The sequence below is a fragment of the Amblyomma mixtum genome, chromosome 7 (genome assembly GCF_055824585.1).
Source record: "Amblyomma mixtum isolate Tamu chromosome 7, ASM5582458v1, whole genome shotgun sequence".
Taxonomy (NCBI): Eukaryota; Metazoa; Arthropoda; class Arachnida; order Ixodida; family Ixodidae; genus Amblyomma; species Amblyomma mixtum.
In genome coordinates this window covers 19,541,073-19,564,425 of record NC_143018.1, presented here as the reverse complement: position 1 = coordinate 19,564,425, position 23,353 = coordinate 19,541,073, and the positions used below count along the sequence as shown (strand labels likewise).

At 48.8% G+C, this 23,353-nt stretch overlaps 1 protein-coding gene across 3 annotated transcripts in view; it reads right to left on the bottom strand.

Moving 5' to 3' along the window:
• LOC149335152 (uncharacterized) overlaps window positions 1–23,353 on the bottom strand; it is a 112,607-nt gene that overhangs the window by 58,378 nt on the left and 30,876 nt on the right. Inside the window, exons 1-2 of one of the 3 annotated variants that reach the window (XM_089551818.1) lie at window positions 17,793–17,893; window positions 6,762–6,877 (exon numbers count right to left, since the gene is read on the bottom strand). The gene's annotated coding sequence lies outside the window, so the exon portion shown is untranslated. Of the gene's footprint in view, window positions 1–6,761; window positions 6,888–17,792; window positions 17,894–23,353 lie in introns of those variants that run through there. The other 2 variants (XM_089551817.1, XM_089551816.1) reach the window with 2 other exon arrangements.

Below are 23,353 nucleotides of genomic sequence, written 5' to 3'. Positions count from 1 at the left end.
CACAAACAAACAGAAAAACTTAAACAGACAATAATACTCATCATCATCACCCTGACTGCGCCCACTGCAGGGAAAAGGCCTCTCCCATGTCTCTTCAATTAACCCTGTCTTTGTAATAAACAGACAGTGCTAATATAAAAAGAACAGTTTTGCTTATTTTAGTTTATGGGGTTTAACGTCCCAAAGTGACTCAGGCTATGAGGGACGCCGTAGTGGAGGGCTCCGGAAATTTCGGCCACCTGCGGTTCTTTAACGTGCACTGACATCGCACAGCACACGGGCCTATGGAATTTCGCTTCCATCGAAATTCAACCGCAGCGTACGGAACCGAACCCGCGTCTTTCGGGTCACCAGCCGAACACTTTAACCACGTACTGAGCCACCACGCCGGAAAAAAAAGGAAAAAATAGTTCTTCGTCGTAGACAATAACTAACATTAATAACTGAGCGCAAAATGAGGCCTAAACCTACACCACATAGACATTGCAGGTGCAGGTTAAGAAAACCATCTAGGCACACGAAAGAAAGGGGGTAGTGTACAGACATCAAGTTCCCTGAAACAAACGAAGGAAGTTAGGCTACTTTCCGGCACGCAGTGAGAAGGCTGCGGCATGCGATAACATCTATAGCAGAGTCCCTCCCATCACGAGTATATAAATCACTTTCCACATCCACAGCGCAACAATTGCTCGGTGTAGCGCGCTGTAGTTCGGCGATCACGGCCTTATGCACGGCGGCGCCATTAACCAGTTAACTACCAACACAATGCGGCGACCGCCAGAAGGCATATACAGAAACCCGTCTGCTCGGGCTCTGTCACGATAGAGCGAAACCCAAACGCGAACAAGGGTTGTATTAGGCAAGTTGGTACAACGCAACTGGGCAAAAACAACGTGAAGAAAGCAGTTGAGATAGCACACTACTTATGTGCGGAAGTTGACAGCACGTTTTCGCCTTTCGTCTGCGTTGCTCGTCTCTTGTGCAACGTTGCCCGGAATTAAGAGCTCAAGCGTTTTCACGTCCTGTTTTATAAGTTTAAAGAAGGAAAGGCAAAAAGTTTTTAGGTGTTTCTTTGTTTCCTTTGAAAGAACCCTACGGGCCTAGTAATCCCGAATATGGGCTCGAAACACCAGTGCGCAGCGCGAATAATTAATTACAACCGATTTTATACCGGTAGTATCCGTCTCCGTCGACTACAGCGCTCAAGTGCACTTTGACGTCACGTTGCGAACCTAGACTACCGCAATACTCATGACGTCGGCGTCACCGGCAAGCACTGGTTGTTCCTAAGTACAACCACTGGGTTGGGTGACGTTGCAATAATTGGGGCCCGCGTACCTTGACGTCATTACTCGATACAGGTAGAAATGCAGAGCAGCTCGTCGGACAACATTGTCATATTAAATTAGGTTCCACAGAATGCGTGCCATTGAAAGTTGCAAGAAGACATCTCCTTACTCCCATGAAACAAATGATATCGTTTTTTTCCCGTTTGAAATTTTCTCTCTGTACCCGTTTAAGAAGACCATCGTGGGTCGATGAGGTTTAAGTTACCAACTCTTTGAGCTCTGGCGATTCATGTCAATTTTCTCAGTGTCGTTCTTGAGAAATTTCATATCAAAAGCTAGTACGTGACTCAGGCAAACAGTAAATGTTCGAAATATTCGTAACCCTTTGCTGTGGAACCCGCTTAAACGCCAACACAGCCTGCACACCTGGCTCGTATGATCGCATGGATGCAGTCGGTGTAACTTCGTATCCTGCGCGATCCGGTTCTGCACGCCAACGAGCATTGCGTGCAACCCCCTCCTCGTCTCCTGACGCTATCGCCGCGGCGATCTTGGTTCGCCACCCTTGAACGCAGCCGCGGCTGACTCAGTCGCCAGACGACGCTGTAACGGAGGGCGGGCGCCCAAGCGAAAACAACTGCGCGAATGAGTCACTTAGGGAGTGCACTGAGCAACGAACGTGGTTTCTTTGAGTCATGTTCCGTTGACAGAGTATGCTTCATCTGTCAGGATTCCTTGCGGCGTAATATAGCAGGAGAAATCAGTTTGTCAAAAGCTGTACAGATTAATGTGAGCACGACCGGCTGTATATGTAAAAACTGTGGAGGACGCTTGAGACTTCGTTAAAAGCGGGTGTTCCTTGTGTGTTGTGTAGATGTAGTGTGTTTGTTTTTTTTTTTCTTGAAACCACTCAGAAAATTATTCCAACAAGCACTTAATACTGTTTATGTGCTGTGAATGCGAAAGCATCGCTTCTTTGTTTGCTCTAAAATTTTAATTTTCCTGTTTATTTTAAAATTTTTCACTCTTCCTTTGTAATGACACACCTACTCAATAGCATGTGGTCCTAAGGCAACACATAAACTGTGTTCACCTTTGTTCGCCGAAAAAAATCAATTTGAAGGTCATGGGTTCACTTCTCCGCACCTTCGGATCGGAAAAAAAAATTGTTTTTCTTTACCACGGTGTCGTACTCTGAGATTTTTGGGACCACTCCTGCTGTTCAACGCCGATGCCGGATTTCCTTGCCGATGAGCAGTATAATGCTTCCACATTGAAAGGACAAAATTAAACTGCCTCATAGGTTTTAAAGCCGCGACAGTTATTCTACTTCGCCCATTGCAGGACTAAAATCTGATGTCCTTCAATGCTACTTCAAAGTTTTCAACTCATTCCAGTTCCCGCCTAAAGTAGCTTTTGTGAGTACCCGCAGGTCCAAGGAGTTTAGTTCTATTCTGAGTTTAAACCGGAGCTTCATGAAACGAGGCACTTGTACCACTCCTTTTAAGCTTGACTTGCTTACGAGCCGAGCATTCTCTGTTTTGGTTTAACAGCAGTGTCTTCCGGTGCAAAGAACCCATAATCTTTCACTTAAGGGGTAAGCCTATATAGCGTGAAAGTACTTCAAAAAGTGGGCTCTATGCGCATTGCAGTATTGCTGAGAAGCTAGCAGGGGCGTGGGGTTGCTGCGCGGTGGTTAGGAGGAAAACAAACATGCAGTAACTGCCCCAGTGTTGGTGGACACCTCAACGACGCCGTGTGGAAAAAGGATGAAGGAAGGGTTGGAAGAATGAAGGCAGAAAGAGTCGCCGTAGTGGAGGGATCCGGATTAATTTTGATCGCTTAAAATCCTTTGACGTGCACTGACACCGCACAGCAAAGTGGCGCTTTTCTCGTTCACTTCCACCAAAATGCGGCCGCTGCGGCTGGGATCCCATAGTAAGCAGCCCGCATAACCTATTCATTATTAATTATTCGCATTATTCGCACAACCCATGGTAAGCAGTCCAGCACCACATATAACGAATGAACTACCACGGGAGGTACAGATTTGTGCCCTTAATTAAGCAACTAAGGTGTCGCCGAAATGCGAACGACCATGAGTATTTGAGTTTGTCCACATTAAGCAGTCGGGGGAAATTTGCAAGTAATAGCTGTTGTTGTCTCTTGAAATCTGGGGCATAACATGTGCCGTAAAAAGACTGTTTACTGGCACAGTTATTTGGTCTTTGCGTAGAGCGCTGCAGGCACTGAGCTTTCCCGACCTATATAGTTGCACTAGTTGAAAAGGCGTGAATGTGGATGATCGAAGATGCAACAGTCCCAAAAATAAAAGCGGGATTATACGACCATGCGCCGAAAACCGCTTGCTGGATTCGCGCAGACTTTTTCTGTCACTGAATGCGGTGTGGATATAGAGGTAAGCCGGAATTCGTGACAGTTTTCCCACGCAGCGTTCTTGTGACCACGACGATTGCAGGAGCTCCGTAGGATGTTCCTACGAAACTCAGACGAACCATGCCATTACGAGCGCTTCACGTTGAAGGTCACTCGGTATACGGGCGATGCAGTGAGGCAGAAGTTCCACCGCACCCTATACGTGACCCAGTCCCCAGTGCAACATCGTACCGCTCGACCAGAGACGCGTGCTTGAGTTTCCAGAAGAGACACGGTGAGAAGCAGAAGACATGTCAAAGACGCCCTCGAAAGCCGGGTCATCCGATTCAAAAGAACAACCCTCTTCTCACGGAGGCGCGAAGCACGCCATTACGCAGTAGGCACTGCTGACTGAATGTCGGTTCCGCGGTCACTTGTCACCTCGCCCAGCCAATGGCCTACTGACTTTGTCTTCTTCACCGCCTTGCAGGCCGCCGTGCGTAGCTTCTTCTGGGAAGCACCGCACAAGTGAGCTTCTGGACAACGACAACTGCAAGAACCAATCCAGGGCGGCTTCCGTGACGACGAACTAGCGCCCCTCTTCGACGACTGCGTTCCTCCTGCCTTTGCAGATCCCGATGAAAGGCCCTGTCCGTGTCACTGATGATCCAGAACTGATATCTGTTGCGTGCACCGATTGCACAAGGAAGTGCGTCTTGCGGGCAAGCAGCGAAGCCGTCCAGCGAAGGCTACACATGCTGACGTAAGTGGCTTCCTTTTCACAACTCCAGCCACACATTCGAGCCACCATAGACAACATGGCGGACGGGCCCTGTATATGGGACAAGCGTCAATGGCCGGTGCAGTCCTGGTATCGACACATTACAGACTCGCAAACGGCCCGTACAGGACAGCAGTCTGGGAAGCCATTTTTGTTTCTTTCTGGCAGAACAACGACTCGATTTTCAGCGATTAAACAGCTGTGTGAGCATATTTGCAAGGACAGTTTCTCATCGCAACCATGCGTGCTTAGCAATGCTGCATAGAACTGGGCTCTCCGGGCGAAGACCACGCCACGGCGACCACCGCCACCAGCCCAGTGTAGTCCGAACGGCAATCGAACGTTCAGGAGACAAGCCGAGTGACGATTGTGGGGTGTTCGCCTTTTGAGGCGCGGTCCGTTGAGCGCGTTCCGCTTGGCTGGGGCTTGCCGAGCCAGCGCTGGACGCCACCGGTGCCCGTCCGAGAAGGGCGCTTCCCTCTACCCTTTCCTAATTCTCTCTTCGTTTCCACCACTTTGAATTAAGTATCCGTCTCCTATCTGCCTCCTCCCTGCATTGGCGGTTGAGAACGCTTGCTTATCAACTGACACGCAATTGAACACGCTCTCTGGAAGACACCTTGAGGGACAGCGTCTTTGGGGCGTCTACAATTTTCTCGCAGGAGTCTGCTTTCGCTTCGGGTATCCCACGCATGTCCGTAGTTGTTCCCAGGGCTGGCGGCGAAAAAGGGATCTGCGAAATTGTGGTCTTTGCGGCCACTCTCCAAACTTGTGAAATGGCGGTCGTTGTGGTATGTTTTCTGAATCCGGTGGCGCAGTCAAGCGCTTGATTTCACTTGACTGCTGGGCCTAGCTTGCTTCTGACTGCATGCGTTGTGAATGGGGCTTGAAAGTTTTTTTTCTTTTATGCGCTACCTGCCCGGTTGCAATGGGCGTTCTCATATAATAACGATGATTTGGGTATTGGTAATAAGTATAAGGCCCCATTTCCTGTGTTTCTTTCTTTATTGCTGCCCGCTTTGGGCAGGGCAGTATTTTGAGCGGGTGCAGTAGCTTCCCTTTCCATACATTTCCACTCCTAAGCAGCGAGGAATAGAATCTGTAAGGCTCCTTCCTACTTCCTCCTTTTCAATCTTTCCATGTCGTTCGCAACTTTCCCCCTCCCCGCAGTGTTATGGCCGCGTAGGTGAACAAACAACACGTTGCAATGCTGATAACAGCATTGTCTTATCCGGCGTCAACAAATACCACTCGTAATGGTCATGCGGGTGAGGTCTTAGATGCAATATAAGAGATGAGACTTGTTTCTACAAGCTTCGATGGTAGATGGTAATAACGGGTCAAGAAATAATAAAAAAGTGCAGCTTACAAAATAGTACAGAATTGTATTTCCAAACTGAACCTATTTAGTGTGCGATCGTAGTGAAGAAAAAAAAGGCTAATGTATACGTTCAAGAGAGAAATAACGCTGCCTTCTTAGTTCTTTATCTTGAGCCAAGTATGATTGAGGACCGCTTTCTTTTTTATGCGAAAATGCAATCAAGGGCTCGCATGTCAGGTGAAAATTTGGGATTGCATGCCACTTTTGCGTCACCTGCGTCACCACATGGTTTCATAAGTTGAAGTGTGGTTATTCATGTTAACAAGGTGACCTTAAAAGGAGAAAAAGGTGCAGTACAATTAGTAAACGAAGTACAGTTAGTAAGATTCACCACCGTGCCTATGCCAGTCCCTTCACATGGGTATGTGCCATTTTTACTGAGGGAAAAGAAGAACAAGAAGGTGTGGAAGAAGCGGAAAAGCGCTTGTCAGTCGTCTTTTTGACATCCCTGTGTTTTCTGAGTTTTACGTCTACCATGAAGTACCGTCACAATGCCTCCATAGGGTGCAATGATTTCTATAGGGGTTACCGTAAGAAAACGTGCAGAGGTAATACGTAGCAACCCCTCTATTACCGCGCGTGTTACTGTCTACTATTCATTTCCTATTGTTAAAATCGTATCCTGCTTAGAAGTTTTCCTACGTCTCCCGATGCTGAGCTGATGCATCATTGCGGGTACGATCCACTAGTCGCCAGAAGGACGACAAAAACAACAAAGCAATCCGTCAACGTGTCATCGGTGGGAATGCTTTTATGCAGAAATTGAAACTGACGATTCGGGAGTGTATAATTGTTTTCCATTACGGCCACATCGCCTCGGCTCCTACTTCACCGACGCGGAGCGCGTTCGAGTTGAGCAGGTAGAGTATAGCGCACCAGAACCGCGTCGGCGCGGGTTCGCCGCCGGAAATGCCTCGTCACAGTGCGCACTTACATTCCCTCGGGCGGTCGTCTCGGTTCAGGGCCTCCTTGTAAAGTCTTGCAGGGCAACCTCTCGAGATCTCGGGCCTTGATGGACTCGCGGTCACCACGGTCGCTGGCCGCTGGAGCCTGCGGCGAGCTAGAGAACAAGGAATAAGATAAGCACGAGAACATTAATGGCTGTGTCAGCGCGTACACAAGTTGTTCGCTAGCCGGTGGAAACGCAGATTTACTCATGAAGAAGCACTTCTTGTGTCCCGTTTCAGAAACTTACAGCCATGCTCAGCATGACCTGCAACGCACAAGCAAGCACCTAAGTAATTCCCCTTTTTCATAATATGTGGCGCTCACTTTCTAGTAGTAGCTACACGCATAATTTTATGCTTCTCACCGAGCTCCCCCAGCTTCGTGAATGAAGCTTCAGGTACATTGTGCATACTGTGTGTCATACTGTGCGCGACATTAAGTGTGGAGCACACGTCTGTAGTAGAAGTGGTACATGGTTAGCAGCAAGGCACATGATCACTTCTGAGTACCAGGATTGAAAGTAATTGTCGCTGGCTTGGCAGACTGCCAAGGCAGGGACTAGGTTATGCTAATCTGTTCAAGTCGAAGATCTGCACAGAGCTTTGATTATTATGCTAGAGCAGAGAAAAAAACAATGATATAGAAGGAATGAACAGAAGACGACGATGCTGTTTCTTCTTTGCTGCAGTATTATTATAATGCACAAGTCAAACCAACTATCCACACTGATGCCGCCGCGGTGGCTCAGTGGTAATAATGCTTGAGTGCTGACCCGACGGGCGCGGGTTCGAATCCTGGCTCGGCTGTCGCATTTTGCTGGAGGCGAAATGCCGAAGGCCGGTGATCTGGGCGACGCCAGTGCACGTTAAAGAACGCCAGGTGGTCGAAATTATCCAGAGCCCTCCACTACGGCGTCCCTCATAGCCTGAGACTCATTTGAACGTTAAACCCCATAGAAAGAAACCAAGCCTATCCACCCTAATAACATGCACTGTGTTGCCTTAAAGCAAGTACACTTAAAGTTGAACACCTTTTAATAAATGGTCTGGAGGACGCTTGAGACCCGTCGGCCTAGCCAATTAGACAAAGTTTGAAGCTTTGGAGCTATCATTACCTCATCTCGACGGCGTCCGTTAAGTTTCAAAAATTCAAAACGTGCTTGTAGTCTCAGTGAAAAAAAAAAAAAGAATATATTTTGCCGTCACCTTCTTGTTTAAGAACACGCACGCTGGTTAATATATCCGAAAAACAAAGAAAATATTTAGCTATTACTTACAGTAAAACTATTTCAGGATGAGTAGCACAGGGCTGGCAGCCACAGTGACTTTAAACGAAGTTCAAACGGATTTAATCGCACAGACAGAGTATAAAGTGGGGCTATAGAAAATGGATAAGTTATCACCTTCTTGCATCACTACTGTACCGTCGCTTTAATCAGCACATATAGCTACCTTCTCTCTTACCTCGCCTACATCCTTACGCCTGCCTCGACGATTTGCAATGAGTGTGAGCATGTTTTGAAGCAACAGCTGCCAACAAGAACCAAGTGTGTACTTCTCCCGTAAATACGACGTAGCGCTTAGGGAGAGCTGCTTCAAACACACGTGGCAAGCACCTGCGCGCGATGGCTAAGAGGTAGTCTCATTCTCCACTACAGCAGAGCTGAGCTCTCCAAGGGCACCACGCGAACACGTGATTGAGAGAATTGGTGCCTTGCGCGCAAATGGGCTGTTATAAAAAAGAAAGGTGTTACGGTCCTGTGGAGGTCGTGGCGCTGTGAGGGAGCCAGCCTGAATTGTTGCTGCCCAAACACCGACTGTCAGGGCAGAACTCTTTCCAGCTTTGTAATGGTATACCTCAGCACGTCCACGCACATAGAAGAAGCAGGATGTGCTTCTCTAGCTAAACACATGTGTTCGTTTCCTGTCTACACAGAGTCAGTTGTTACAAAAACAAGTTTAGCCATTCTTGTTCTCACTTAACCACCCACGCGTACTCGACCACTCCAATGTACTCTCTGTATTGATGGAATGGCTCCGGCGTAAATTCGCTCGCAAATTTAACTCGTTGCTATGGCAGCTAAGGGAGATAACCTGGAGCCGGTCTGTCCACTTGCAATTGTGCTTCAGACATTTTAGAGCTAACGACAAAAATGCATACGCACGGCAGAAAATAGGCAAGCTCGGTTGTGCCAATAACACGAGAGGGCGCAAGGCTGCAAACACACGTGGGCAAACACACACAAGTGGGCTGAAAAGCTGGTCTCCATTCCTTTCCCTCTCTATGAAAAAACGCAATCGGGCCCTCCCTATGTCAATGACAACCCCCCACCCGGAGAAAAAAAGAATTATGACCATGCTACGTGTGTGTGAAACAAGCGCTACAACTAACGGCACAAGATAAAGTTTAATGCGGTGATCTGTGCAGCCCAGAGCTTCCTGGCCAAATAAGCTCGGCGCGCTGATCAGTTGGATCTGCGTACGGGAATGTCTTGATCAGGAGCCTCTCACAGAGACAGCTCCGACAACGAGCGTACACAAACTCTTCGAGACGAAGGGCAGAGGAGGTTAAGTACAGAATCGCTTTCGCGGAACAAGATGGTTGCGCAACACCGGCAACGCCAACGCGGAATAGCGGCGAGGGAAAGAAGGTTGAGGGAGGGGAGGAGTCGTGATCCTCCGAAGCACTCTTTTAGGAGACTTGTACAAGAGACCGACGCTAGAGGTGAGGAGGCGTCGACGGTCCCCGTGCGCCAGCGTTATTTATGGGAATCCCGCCCCGAGTTGGGAAATCGGGCGCGAACACGACAAAGCCTCGTGCTTCGCGTCTCTGCCGGGGTGAGCGGCCGCGAGATTTTTATTGCTCCCAATATTTCTTCGGGAAATTGGGCGCGCCCTTGTTGCTGTTTTGTTGTTGTTGTTGTTGTTGGCATGCGTTAGCCTGGCATACGTGCGCCATGCAACGAGGCGGAGATGAAATACAAAGAAGCGCTAAGAAGCAGCGCTTCCACGATTGTTCTTCGAGACCTCTTCGTGCCTGAGGCACCTTTTACAGCGTCCAGCGGTCGTTGACACGTTGCCGCCTCGGATATACTTGAGAGGGTACGAAGTGACTGTGTTGAATCTCATATCGTTAACAGATAGGCTGGAGCAGTATGCCGCTTTTATGTGGGAGAATAGGAAGTGATGTTAATTTCACGCTTGTACGGAATCGCCGCATAGTTAGGAATGTGTGCAGCTTTTTCCACAATTAGAGGCAAGGTATTAGCCGCGTAGCCGAGTTCCTGCAGCATCCGAGGAAGTCCTGTGTTCTTCTTACCGTCAAGAAATTCGGAACCCAGGCGGCGCATTACGAGTCACACAGCATTATCTTTGTTTTTACAATGACCGTGTTAGCGTCTGTATATCTGTACTGCCGGCTTAATTGAAACGCGGATGCATCAAGGCTATGAGCGCTGAGCGACATCAATGTCACGTCAGTAGTGCACTTTCTGTATCCCAGTGTTTCCAGTATGTGTCCTGTAAATTTCCATGCATACTTTTTTTTAGTGGCCGACTTTCCGAGTGAGAAGTATATCCAGCTTCAATCAATCAATTGAATCTTTATTCCTTTCCTAGTGCACCGCAGCCGTAGACTTCAGCTCAGTAAGCTCATACTCAGAGTATTGCCTCGCCTAGAGTGCCTTGGTATCTTTGTGCGACGATTAGCATTCTCAATATTCGGAAAGAAAACAGGAGAAGCCGGCGTGTCCTGAATACCCTTCTTGCATCAAATGCAGTACAGGGAATTCAAGACAGCAAGGTATTCGGGAATATCACGGATATCCCGTTGGAAAGGAACACCGAAGAAGATAGACCCCGAGCAAGAAGCGCGAAAGTAATTCGAAGAAATTGGCAAATTTCACCGCATAAAGATGAGGCGCCTCAATTATTACTGCATGGTTTCTCGCTGGTTTTAGAATCTTTCGCTAACCTCGCGCTTTTTTGCCGATGATGGCAACCTCGTGTGAGCCAGCCTCAGCAGACTGGTGTCCACTTTGCATATCACTTCACTGACACGAACACTTCTTTATTTTATTTCACGTTGCTCTTTTGTTGGTTACTCTTTTTCTTTTTACTTTAACATTTTGCTACTTGGTTTTTCATTTTTCCGATATGCCTTTTATATATTTCTCTTATCTTCTTTTATATACCACAAGACCCGCAAGGTGTCCCTTTAACCAAGTCGGGCTAACGTTCCTCAATGTTTGAGGGTTAGCGGTCCAAGCCGCGGCTCAACAATTTTGCTTTTCAGCGCAATCGGTTTTCATTCACAGGCACTATGTATGATGGGAGGACGTCACGACACTGTAGACCAATCAGATACTCTGCTGTGACGTCATCACTATTGTACTGTGTGATCGCTGTGGGGTGTTAGAATTACCCGCGCGAGGTCATGTGGTTGTGACGTCTCGACTCTCGCTACCAATCCCGATTTTCTCGACATGCCAACGCCAACGCCTACGCAAAAACTACGGCGGTTTCTTCGCTGGACGGGACTCTTAACGCTGTAGCATTATAGCATTATAGCATCAGTGGTATAATCGAGAGCGGCACGAGGATACGCAACGAATGCGGGCCTCCGCCGCTTAGGTCGATGCACGAGGCGTGAAACAACATTTCCGCCACCGCGATCACAGCGCGGATAGCGGCGCAACGTGACACCACGTGCGGCCGGCGAGAAGAACTGTTAAAACTGGCCAGTATAAGCTAAGCCTATCGGGGTGGCTGATCTATAAGAACCTCCTCCCCTACTTCCACTGCCTCGGCGCCGATAGCACCGGCTGTCATCTCACGGCGTGACTTGTTGCACGAGCTGGTTAAAAAAAAAATCGAAGCGGTGGCCGAGCCAAGACGGGAGTTCGAGGCTGTGAAAGTGGCCAAGCTAAAGTGTGCACTTAGCCACGGCAGACGGAAGGAGAAGCGACGCAGACAACAAAGAAAGGAAAGCAGACGAAAACCTGCATGCTACGTTATCTACTCACCCTGTCGACGCCAGACGCCAACGTCCCAAAAGCGGACCTTTCAAGGTACGGGCGACGAGAATTTGACAGCGTTGTAATGAAGTGTCTTTGATAACTGAGATGCCAGTTATTTCGTAGTCGCTTGCGAATTCAGACTCAAGTCACGTGTTAACTTCGGGAGAAGGGCATAAAGTATGCACTTAGATATGATTCTTTTCATGCTCGCTGAAAATATACCAGTGCCTGCTTCAGCTAACAGACCTGCCTCAGTGACGAGCTCGGGCTAAGTTCAAACGACTCGAACACTTTATTTCTAGCCTGCGTCGAAAGATTAGTGTTATCTTACATTTTTGATTTAGCTTCCATCACGACAGGGGCTCCTCGCGTCTGGGGATCGATCCCACGACCTTATTTATGCTAAGGACCAAGATGCCTGGTCCGTCGAACCACCTCCGGTAGGCATATTTGGTTGCCATTACTGAAACCAGGCATCCTTAAACGTATGCAACAGAGAAAGCAGCCGGCCGGCTTACTGTAACAAATGTTGCCCGCGAATTTGAGGTTGCGTGAAGCTCTTCATGTTGCCGACGGTAACTAACTGCGTTGCTATTGTACAGTCATCCCCACACCTGTCCCCCAGACTCCCATGGAACGTATTTAACTCCTGTTGTCTTTAAAAGCTGTATCAGGCCCACAACGCAGCAGTGATTGCCGTAAACGTAGAACAGAGCTTGTGGTTCGAGCGCTTCAGACAAGTGTGTGGACAACTGTACCTGATTTCGCTCTTGTATAAGGTGTACTGGGGCGCGATCAGAGCAGGAACAATGAAGAAAGAGGGCTCATGAGAACAAAATATCCGAAGGCGAAACTCCGAAGAAGAAACTCGTAGCCACAAAGGCATGCTGTTCCTCGCTTATAATCCACGTAGCGTGCATCAAGCCGCACGGCGTGAGGTTTTTCCGGTAATGGTGGCGCAATAATCATTAAGGAAGCGTGCACGGTTCACCGTCGTGATAGGGAGTCCACGCGGCGGTAGTAGCAGACGAAGGCTACGCGGTGAAAGCAGGCAGCTAAGCAGACGACGAGAAACAAAACAGACACATGAGAGAAAGAGGCAGGGGTCGGAGCAGACGAGAAATATAAAGCAGACGAAGCTAGCCGCAAAAACAGACGGCAAAGGAAAAAGCAAAACGCAGACGAAGCTGCCCTGTCACGAGCGCAGCGCCATTATTCAGAGGACGCCCCGAAGGATGCAACCCGAGTTGGTGTGTACACACAGCCGAACCGCTCTACAGGCCGCACCTGATCGTGCGTAGCGGCTATGCGCGGCAAGACTAGGCAGGAAGACGAGAAAGATAACGAAAACACTTGTTGAACACAACTTTCGCTTATCGCTTAAGGGGACCGGTAGGATGTTGGTTGTGGTTGAGTATAGAGGCGTCGTGAAGAACACTGCGAGAAGCCGGTAGTCGTTGCGCCCGACTGGCATCTTGTAACCATGTGTCTACTTTCAAGTGCGGTACGCCGTTGTACTCCCTTAAGCTAAGGTAGGAGACGCCCCCCCCCCCCCCCTGCTCCCCCCATTTTCTTCTTTCCCCCCTTGAAATATATCACCACCTTAGCTATCGACGATTTTCTCGTTTTCTGTCTCCTATGCCTCAATTAAAATCATGATTCTTGTTGTGGCTTTATCACTACTGAAACAAACAAAGCCGGTTACTAACTTTTGCTCACGACTGTCGACGTTTTTTCAAAACAGGCAGCCACTATAGCTATTTTTGCGAGCGGTTCCTGTGGAGTGTAGTCCACATAAATGTACAAAGGAACACCTCACTATATCGCGTAACCATATTGCATGATTACGAGGCGTGCACTTTTCTTTTTTTTTAATACATTGCAGCAACCTCATCGACGAATCGTCCTCGTGTTTAATACCCATTGAAGTTCAATTTCAATCACGACGCAAAACTTACCTTGTTAATCAGTGGAATTTTGGTTATTCCATTGCTATTCGCTAAGACTTTTTTCTGCTCCTAAGCCCGGCAGAGAACTGCTGTATTTCTTTAAACATCTTAGTGACAACATCACAGAAGAAAAATATCGTGAACTGACGGTGCAGCAGCAGAAGACAAAGTTGGCACTGAACTAGCAACACTTCTGAAGGGTTCAACAACTGTAAACAGAAAATATTTAGAAGGAAACAGCGTTTACCAAGTGGTATTCGTTAAAGAGCTAACAGCGCCACTCAAGAAATCATTAATCAGCGGTTATCGCCAAAGCGAACCATTTTCATGTTTAAAACGCTCACAATCTGGCCAGTAACAATGGGCGACCACCGGAGGATGTTAAAGCGCAGAGCAATCTCGGGACGACTTCACGTACGAAACAGGCCAAACACGAGCGCAGACCACTCAGGAAACCAGTTTTGCTCCGCACACAAAAGCGCTGCTAGTATTTTGTTAATATTGCGAATTAGTGTTAACGCTTCAATCACTGAAGCCCGTTTCACGGTTAATACTTCTGAACGTTCTCACCGCACCCGTCCTGAAGCATTTCGCAGTGAGCAGGCATTGTCTCATCGGTATACACAAGTGCTAACTACCTTCGCCGTGTCCTGAGGTTTTATTGTTTTCGCGAGCGTTCACCGCGCGAAAGCGTGTCGGCCCCGTTCGTCGGCAGCCCAACAAATGGCGCCGGAAGAGTAGAAGGGAGTGTCCTCTCGAGGCCGGAAAACAATGGAGTCGGCGAAACGGTACCACACCGCCTCTCACCGGCTCTGAGCCTGCATAGCTCCACTTGTTCCCGTTTAGCGCACAGCGGGGGCACGCTGCAGACGGCGAAGAGGGAGGGCGGGCGGTAAGCAGACGCAGGCATCACTGATTCTCCTGCCAGCGATGCGTAAGCTACGTGGGATGCGTACGCAGTGTCCTTCACACTAGTTTATCTGCAAGCGCGATCTCGTCCGTGGCATCAGGTGAGGCGGCAAGCAAAGCGCGCGCGGAGATGATAAGCCGCTTCTAGCGAATTTTAAGGCGAAAGCCTTGAATGGCTCATACAGTCGTCCGTTAACAAAGAGTGTCACACGCGTTTAACTCGGGAACCAAAAACGGTAAAAGAAAACCAACGGTTGCTTCAAATAGAGGAGTAAAAAATGAACCCAGAAGCCAAGTTTGATGATTGTAGGTTAATTGTTTAATTAATTATAGGCGAAAATGCCGAAATTGCGTCGAAATAGCGCGGACGTCGATATAGCCACAACAACAATGTGACGTCACATCCACTGGAAGTCGTCACGGCATAGTAAAAATTGCCACAGAATGATCGGAAAAACTTCGAATTTGTGTCAAAGTAGGTGGAGAAATGTGTAATTAAGCGTAATTAACACAAGATCCCCGAGAGATCTACAATTTGGATATCGATATCGCCATGGGAACGGTGTGACCTCGCATCCACCGGAAATCGTCACGGCAAAGTGTCCTCGGCTTTCGCCTTTCAACACTTTGGTTGGCAAAGTTTCCACGCATTTTATTGCTCCCGCAGCCTGTTCGAGGGATTACGCTGCGACAGTGCTGGTGCGGATAACAGAGGCCTGCCTGCTTGGCTTCCATTGCCTGCGCAGGCAGTTCGCAATCACATAGTATGAGCCCCAAAGAGGCCGGCTGTCCTGCCTTCCAGCGGGGTCGGCACAGCCGCCCTTCCAGCCATCATTTGCAGGGGCCGCCGACTCACTCTCGATGGTCTACCATCTGGGTTAACGGGAGCACCGGTGGGAGCGGCCGCGTCTACTACTAATACGCCTTCGGCGACGGCGGGAAACCACCGAGCATCTCTCGCCGCACACGACGGCGCGGTCTGCGCGAGCCTTCTTGGAGTGCTTACTGAGAGTCTCGTTCTTTATGCCGAAGGATGCTCCCTTCCTGGCGGCCCGGTCGCCTTTATTTGAACGCCGAGGAAGCGTGACAACAAATTGAGGAAGGCTCCAGTCGAGTCATCGCTGTTCGGGTCGCAGCCTCTCAATCAGCTTGCTCTTGTTTCGTTGTAGCTGTGCGATATGTGTATGCGATCTTTGTTCGCGACCGCATCACCACCAGCAGCAACGGGAACACGATGTTAAATGAATCCAAGTGCAGTATTAATTAAATTTCTCTCTCAATGAGCTCCAGATGTTCCTATACTGCACCACCCAAAGCGTGTTAGTCGTGCTACCACATGACGGTGTGTATCAGTGACTATCGTGTAACCGAACATATTTTGTAGCAGGTATAGTACTCTCCCGCCCATTATTTCGGGTACGGCAGATGGTCCGAGCACTCTAAAGGTTTAAAAATTGAATTTCGACTCGCTCAGGACGATTGTTGGACATAATTACTTCTTAATAGCATGGAAATGAAATGAAATGAAGTCAGGGAGGGAGAGGTGGAGGACTGCACAGAAGTGAGGTGACTTTGCCGCTCGCGGAAGTGTCCACCGCGCATACCCGGATTCAAACGTGAGCTTTGAACCGTGAACAGTACTTGCCGTGTAGTACTCAATAAGTCTGGCGACCGTGAAGGCTGCTTCCCTTCTAAGTACGCTTGCTTAACGACTTCGGCTGCTGTATTCGCAATTTGATGGAGGCGAAATGCTAGAGCACCGTGTACTGTGCGATGTCAGTGTGCGTTAAACAACCCTATGTGGTCGAAATTATACGAGGCCCTCCTCTACGGCGTCCCTCAGAGGCTGAGTCACCTTGGGACGTTAAACCTCACAAACTATAAACCATCTTTTCTGTCGCGAACTTTTGGCAAGATTGTCTTCGCCTGCGTCCGTGTTCTTCCCCAGGAAGTGGGGACCAGGAATAGCAAAATGAGCACGTACGAAGAGGGCGCTGACAGCAGCAATGCGTGAGTAGCACACTGCGCACTCCGCCACGGTTCCCACTGTCGCCAGCGGCGGGACGTCCGGGCACGGGGGAGACATCGCGCACGCTCTTTTTCCCACGCACCGTCTCCAGTTCAGGAACGCGACCAGCCCTGCACCGGCGACAACGCGGAAACAGGCACTGCGGTGCGGCGGCAGGGTCAACAAACAGGAGACAAGGACAACGACAGACGCCTCCTGCCTCCCCCTCTTCATGATGACAAGAGACAAATGGAGAAGAATGAACGAAGCGCTGGAGAAGAGAGCAGCTGACTGATGGCACTGCAGACGGAATGAGAGAGGGAGGCCAAACGCAGGTTCCAATGAGGTGAGGGGGAAAAAGAAAAACCAGGAGCGCTGCTTTTTGTTTCCGGACTGGTAATCGTCTTTCTGGTGGGCACAGCGACGATTGTAGGAAGAAGTATGTGAAAATGATGGTGTCGCATTGTGAACAGAGGGCGCTGAGAGCGCCACGGAAGTTCTTACTCCTCCCCCCCCCCCCCCCCCCACTTCTGCCCCCCGCAGAATGTGAAACTAAGTTGCTTTTCTTCAATCGTCACATGATTCTGTGAAACATTCTCTGTTTCTTGGGCGTACGGATGCACGCTTGTGGAAAAAAATGATGCAGCGTTTAGCTTTCGAAGATTTGAAGATGTCGATGGTGTTCACTGTTACTGCATACGAGACAGGGAGAGAGTGCAGCGTATTCTAGTACATATTAAGACTCTCTGACAGCAAACAAATGAGGTGCTCGGAAAGATTGTGGGCTTAAAGGTAGCCAAGTTCCGAGTGATTTGAACAGAGAAGCGTGAAAAGCTATATATGGGTCTGAAGGAATAGAACGAAGGAGTGTAGCTTAGTTAAAAAAAAAGAGAGAATGGAAATAGATTATTTGGATAATTTTATAATAGTTTACGTTCGTTGGAAAAGCGAGAGCCGCCATCACAAAGGGGAACCTCGTAGATGCCACTTATTAAAGCAAATCCACGTAGAGCATTGATTCACAGCTCTGGGCTCCACTCACCACGTGACTGCGGCGCGAAATCGCAGAGCGTTCTGTGCGTGACCTGCAAAATTACCTTTAAGAATGAGCTGGCCAGTCCTGCACCTGCCTACCTTATCAGCTTCTTAGCTTCTCTCCTTTTTTGTAGATCTGGTAGTTCTCTTAACCGTGAATATCTGAGGATCTTGATAAGTGAATTCATGAGGAACTCCTTTTGTAAATACACAAACACAACGACAAGTCTTAGATACCAAGCAATGCATTTGCTTATTGTACAAATTTTGCCGCAAGCCGCCGCGGTGGCTCAGCGGTTATGGTGCTCGGCTGCTGACCCGAAAGACGCGGGTTCGATCCCGGCCGCGGAGGCTGGAATTTCTTTGGAGGAGAAATTCTAGAGGCCCGTGTACTGTGCGATATGTCAGTGCACGTTAAAGAACCCCAGGTGGTCGAAATTTCCGGAGCCCTCCACTACGGCGTCTCTCATAGCCTTAGTCGCTTTGGGACGTTAAACCCCATAAACCAAACCAAACCAAACCAAATTTTGCCGCAACGTTTTTTTTTTTTACGTCCTGACGTATTTTTAGCTGTTACGCAGCTCTTTAGACTGGACCGAATATACTCCCGTCGTTGGCTGAGCATCTCCACGCCACCGCTATCTAGCCAAGCAAAATTATAGGCACAGTGAGCGAGTATAAGTTGAACCTCGTTATCACGAAGTTGAAAAGGCCTGACGATTACTTCTTTATAGCCGTTTGTTCGTTATAGCCCGTGTTGACCGAGCTCGCATGGGGAATCGCAATTCTTTCGTTATGTTCATTCTTTCGTTGTAAACCATTTCGTTACAACTAGGTTCGACTCTATAATGATCGCTTTTGAAAGCAGCGGGTTAATAAAAGTGCGAGTAAATTATCGCGTCTTGAGTAATTAAGGCACCTCGTCCGACGCATCAAGGCGTCATGCGAGCCGTTATCAGGGGCGTTTTAAGACGGCCACAAGCTGAAAGAGAGAGCGCAAGATGACCTGCCCGGGGCGGTGGCCACGGCGGGACGACTCCGCCGAGCCTTGAATCCGGCCGGCGCGGGACGGGTCGCGCACAATCGCTAACCTTGCCTGTCTGCGGCCTCTTTGTGGAGCCGGCGGCGAAGACCACGTCCGCCCCACTTTCTCTAGCTCGAGACAACTCCGAGGAGACGGGGGTCGGACAGGGAGGCGCGACTGTGGCAGTGGAATTAATGCGTAGGTGAATAAGGCGGACAAACAGTCTTGTATACGACGCATTCCTCGCATGGGACACAATCTCATATAGGTAGTTACGTGTAAGTACATACCCATTCTGCAAGAGTACGCTCAACTTAATACATTGAGTGAACTTATCGACCAGCGTGAGGCAAACAGAGCACGCAAGATGTCGCTTCAGCTTCATCGTTTACAGACTCTTCCCCCATGGTCATACTGTCAGCTCACAGACAATCGCCCCTCTGCTTCGACGCCGATATCAGCCGCCCATCTTTCTTCAGGGTGCATAATATACACCGATGCATCACACACAGCAGTGCAGGGAGTTACTGCAGTTTACAGTCCCTCACATCCTCATCTCAACTCCCGCGCTACATATAGCACGGATACTTGCTCCCCCCTGGCCTTGGAGCTTCAGGCGATACACAATGCCATTGCTTCCCTTCCATTCGTACCTACTTTCGATATTGTACACATTTACACCGACTCCCTTGCCGCCCTTAAGCAGCTTAAGGCTGTCCGGCGCACATTCCAAGTTACACAATCCATTCACCAACTTTGCACAAAATACCCCTGTCCTGTGCGTATACACTGGATTCGCGGGCATGCCCAGGATCCGCATAATATTCATGTGGATGCAATGACACACCTTGACACATCCGATATCCCGCCACCTTCCCCTCTTCCCTCAGATCCGTTCCTGTCCCATGTTTCCGAGAAACAGTCTTTGCGTCATCGAACACGCGCTCTAATTCCTCCGTGTTCGTACCCTCTCCCCCGGAGTCTCACTCGGGAGGAGGAGGTATCTGTGCGCCGGATTCGGGCAGGAGCGGCTCTGACTCCTTGTGTGCGTCATCGGTGGCGTGACAAACGTTACGAAGTGACAGACAAGTGTCCCCATTGTGGTGCTGCGCCCGACCAGTGTGATGAGAAACACTTGCTGTGGACTTGCCCGGCTACAGCTTCCGTGAGACGACGTTTACTAAGAAAGGTTGGCCTGCGATGGGACGTTGCAGACGACTATACCAAGTGGACTCTAGATAATCGCTATATCACGAACTTGGGCCGCTTTTTAAGCGAGGCTTGTTTGCACTCCTTTTATAACTTTCTTTCCTTTTTCATTATGCCTGATGGCAAACAGCTCGAATAATAAAAAAAAAAGTACAGGGAGAAGCAATATGGCAGGGAAATTTCACGAACGGTCAAATCGCACGCAAGGGAAAATTTTGTCATTGTATCTGTAATGAAGTAGAAAATGTGCAATGGGCATCATTTGTCGAGAGCTACTATTTAGAGAAAAGAAAAAAAAATGAGCATGCCTGTCGTATTTTTTGATTAATCGTTGGCATAATGCACTTGTACACTAGCATGAACCAGAATTGCACGCAGGGCTTGAATGACAAAGTCAGTCGCTGCACACGCAGCATGACTATACCTAAAAGATCTTGGGAAGTCCTTGAGGCAAGAAACAGTTTGTAGGCTTCGTAAAATGATAAGCTACTAAACAAAATTAACCGAGAAGGTTTCAAGCAGAATTTGGCATTGTAATGCAAGCAAGGACGCATACAGGGTGGTAATTGCCACTCGCTAGCTTTTGGGGAAGGGAATGACGAAGTTCACGACATGACACAGGCACGGAAAACGCGATCACTACTGAGCCTTGTGCTCAAGCTCTCATAATGACCATGCAGTGGAGGGAGTCTGATGTTTTTGGTCACGAGGAGACATATAGGCACTCGGAAACAAAGCATTTTAGATAGCCAGACAATCTCTACGCAAACAGGAGGACTCATGGTAAAAAACAAATATTGGACACTTACTTGCTGCCGGCCCAATAAGCGTACCAGCACTGTTGTGTGTAAAATCACAAGTGCCAGCCAGGCAAGTAGTACATAGAACGTTCTAGCAAGTGTACTACCGCTTATCACCTATGGTTTGTTCCCTACGTGTGCGTGGGGGTCATCATCGTAAAGTGTAGGGTGTCAAGTTGGCTCTGGCAATTTCACAAGTAACCGCGAGTGCCGCCTAAGCCAGGAACGATTCCTTCTGGGAACACACTTCTTCAACAACTGTACCGCGGTCTACGCATGCTTCCTGTGCATGTGGGCATGCTGTTCGCTGGTTACCAACTTTGCTTGCAACAGGCACAGCGTCGAGATTGCGCTTGGTACGACGAGCACGCCTCTGAAGGTCAATGGAATGCAGGAAGTGCCAGGCTATCTGCGCGGGGACGGATAGTGCAAGGAAATCGTATTCGTTAAGGAAGCGAACCCGGCTTTGCGACGAAAAGCGCGTTCATGAGAGAGCGAGAGAAGATGAGAAGGACGCGTTATAGTGCGCACGACATCCCACGCAAGCCCTGAAAGCCAGAAAAGAAGTACAACGAAAGAGAAAAGAAATTAAATCAAGAACAAAATGAAGACAAAAAATTAAGAAAAACCGGACAAGACAAGAAAGAAATGGCCAGAGGAATAATGAAACGAGTTAACAGAATAAGAGAAAAGAAGAAAGATGGAAAGAAATAATAAAAGGAAGAAGGAACGAACGAAAGAAAGAAGGAATGCAGGGAAGGAAGAAAGATGCCCTGCGGATGTCCTCCCGAAAGCGGCGGCAACGCCCGGTAGGCCTCATTTAGTCGAGTTCATTGGTATTCTGCCCCGACTTTGAGACGGGCCTTCGCCGCCGCCACCGACACGTTCGCAGCTATTTCTGCAGAACACCCACGCCCAAGTTTTCAGAAGGACGACCTCCTTCTGGAATTCATTTGGCAGGAAACACGCATTCGCAGAGCCCTTGTCCGAAGCCACGCATCGCGTGCGATGCCATTATAGATGGACGCGTTGCCGTAAGTCAACTTTTCTTTTTCTTCCGACCACAGGACAATAGACCTGTGTGCGTATGGATAAATTTTCCGAACACACATGACAAAGGAGACACACTTCAAAGAAAACGTACATTAAGAATGCAAGTGACGCAACGATGAGCCTATCAACAACTGGACTGTTGTTACGGTGTTCAGCTTTAACAACCAGGCAATCAGTTCAGTTTAGTCACCGTAACTGAGTTACCCTACTAATTAAATTAGTGATGCACGTTTGTATCGAAGCCCAGTGTAGTGAAAGGCTCTGGATAACTTCTATTATCCGGAGTCCCATTACGCGCGCATTTTAATGTTTTGCACTTGGCTTCCATTGAAATGAACCGCCGGAGGTGGGTATCGAACCCACGGAACGGTGTTGGTCTAACCATTATTATTACTACTAGTTGTTATTTATGAATAAAATAACAATGAAAGGAAAACATGTTGACAGCCGCGGCATCTGCCATCAAAACCTGAAGCACCTGAGCGGCGGCTAGCGTGAGTAAAAAGGGAAAGGAGGAGGACATTAGGAGGAGAGGACATTAGAGTGGGCAAGATAAAAGGAAATAAAAATAACAAAGGGCACGAAGAGTTCACCGAGCATGAGTTCTTTGCCTACGTCCGTGGAGTACACTTTACGTCGATACCAAAAGTGATGACTTTCAAGACGGCAGGCCAAAACGAATCATTCTTTTTCTTTTTTTGGGGCGACGATTCTCATTCTCCAAAAAGAGGTGCACGGTGCATCGACGAAGCAGCCCGATATTCTCACCTATTTCTTCAGTTTTCTTGCAAAGGTGAACGGCGACGGAGCAGTTTATCCCAGTAGGGTGGCCCTAATGTTATCAACTTCATATTAATTCCGACTCTACATTTGCTCTGGCGGCTACGATGTGCAGCAACTATCTGCAATTCCGAAAGCAAAACACGTGTGCAGCGCCGATAGCAGGAGCACGTCCATTGTACCTCTACTGTACGTCCATTCGACGTCGCGAAACGTCCACCCTCTTTAAAACCAGACCAGAACTAAACGGTTCAATGCAAGTGGCTGCTGCTTAAAAGTAGACTGCCGGTTATTCAGAGCGCTCTCTTTAACCGCCTTCTTGCGAAAGGGAGAGCTGGAAGCGAAACGGTGGGTAATGACTCGCGCTACGCATTATGGGTTCCTTCGCACAGTCCTCGGTTATGCTCTCGAAAGGAAGCCCTTCGCATCCTATAAACTGGCAAGGTCAGGGCTGTAAACGCCGAAAGTGAGTCGTGACCGAAGGGCGTGTTATAGGAAAAGAAAAAAAATGAAAATGGCTAGAAGAGACCAATCTCAGTGAAGCTTTGTAAGAAGAAGTGGCGGTGACGCTTTTAGCGGCGCGGGCGTGGTTGCATACGCAATGAGGCGGGCGGCCCTAAACGCGACGCTAAGCCTGAAATGTGCCCCGAAGACGACGCCGGTGGCTTGTTCGTGCGCGAAAGAAAACAGCCGAGACGACGGAGCCACGGCAGAGCATAGGAGGAGGCGGCTGCGGCGGGGCTTTAAAGAGAGAGCGTGAGGCCCGCGCACGGCAGGTCAACGCCTATGCGGTT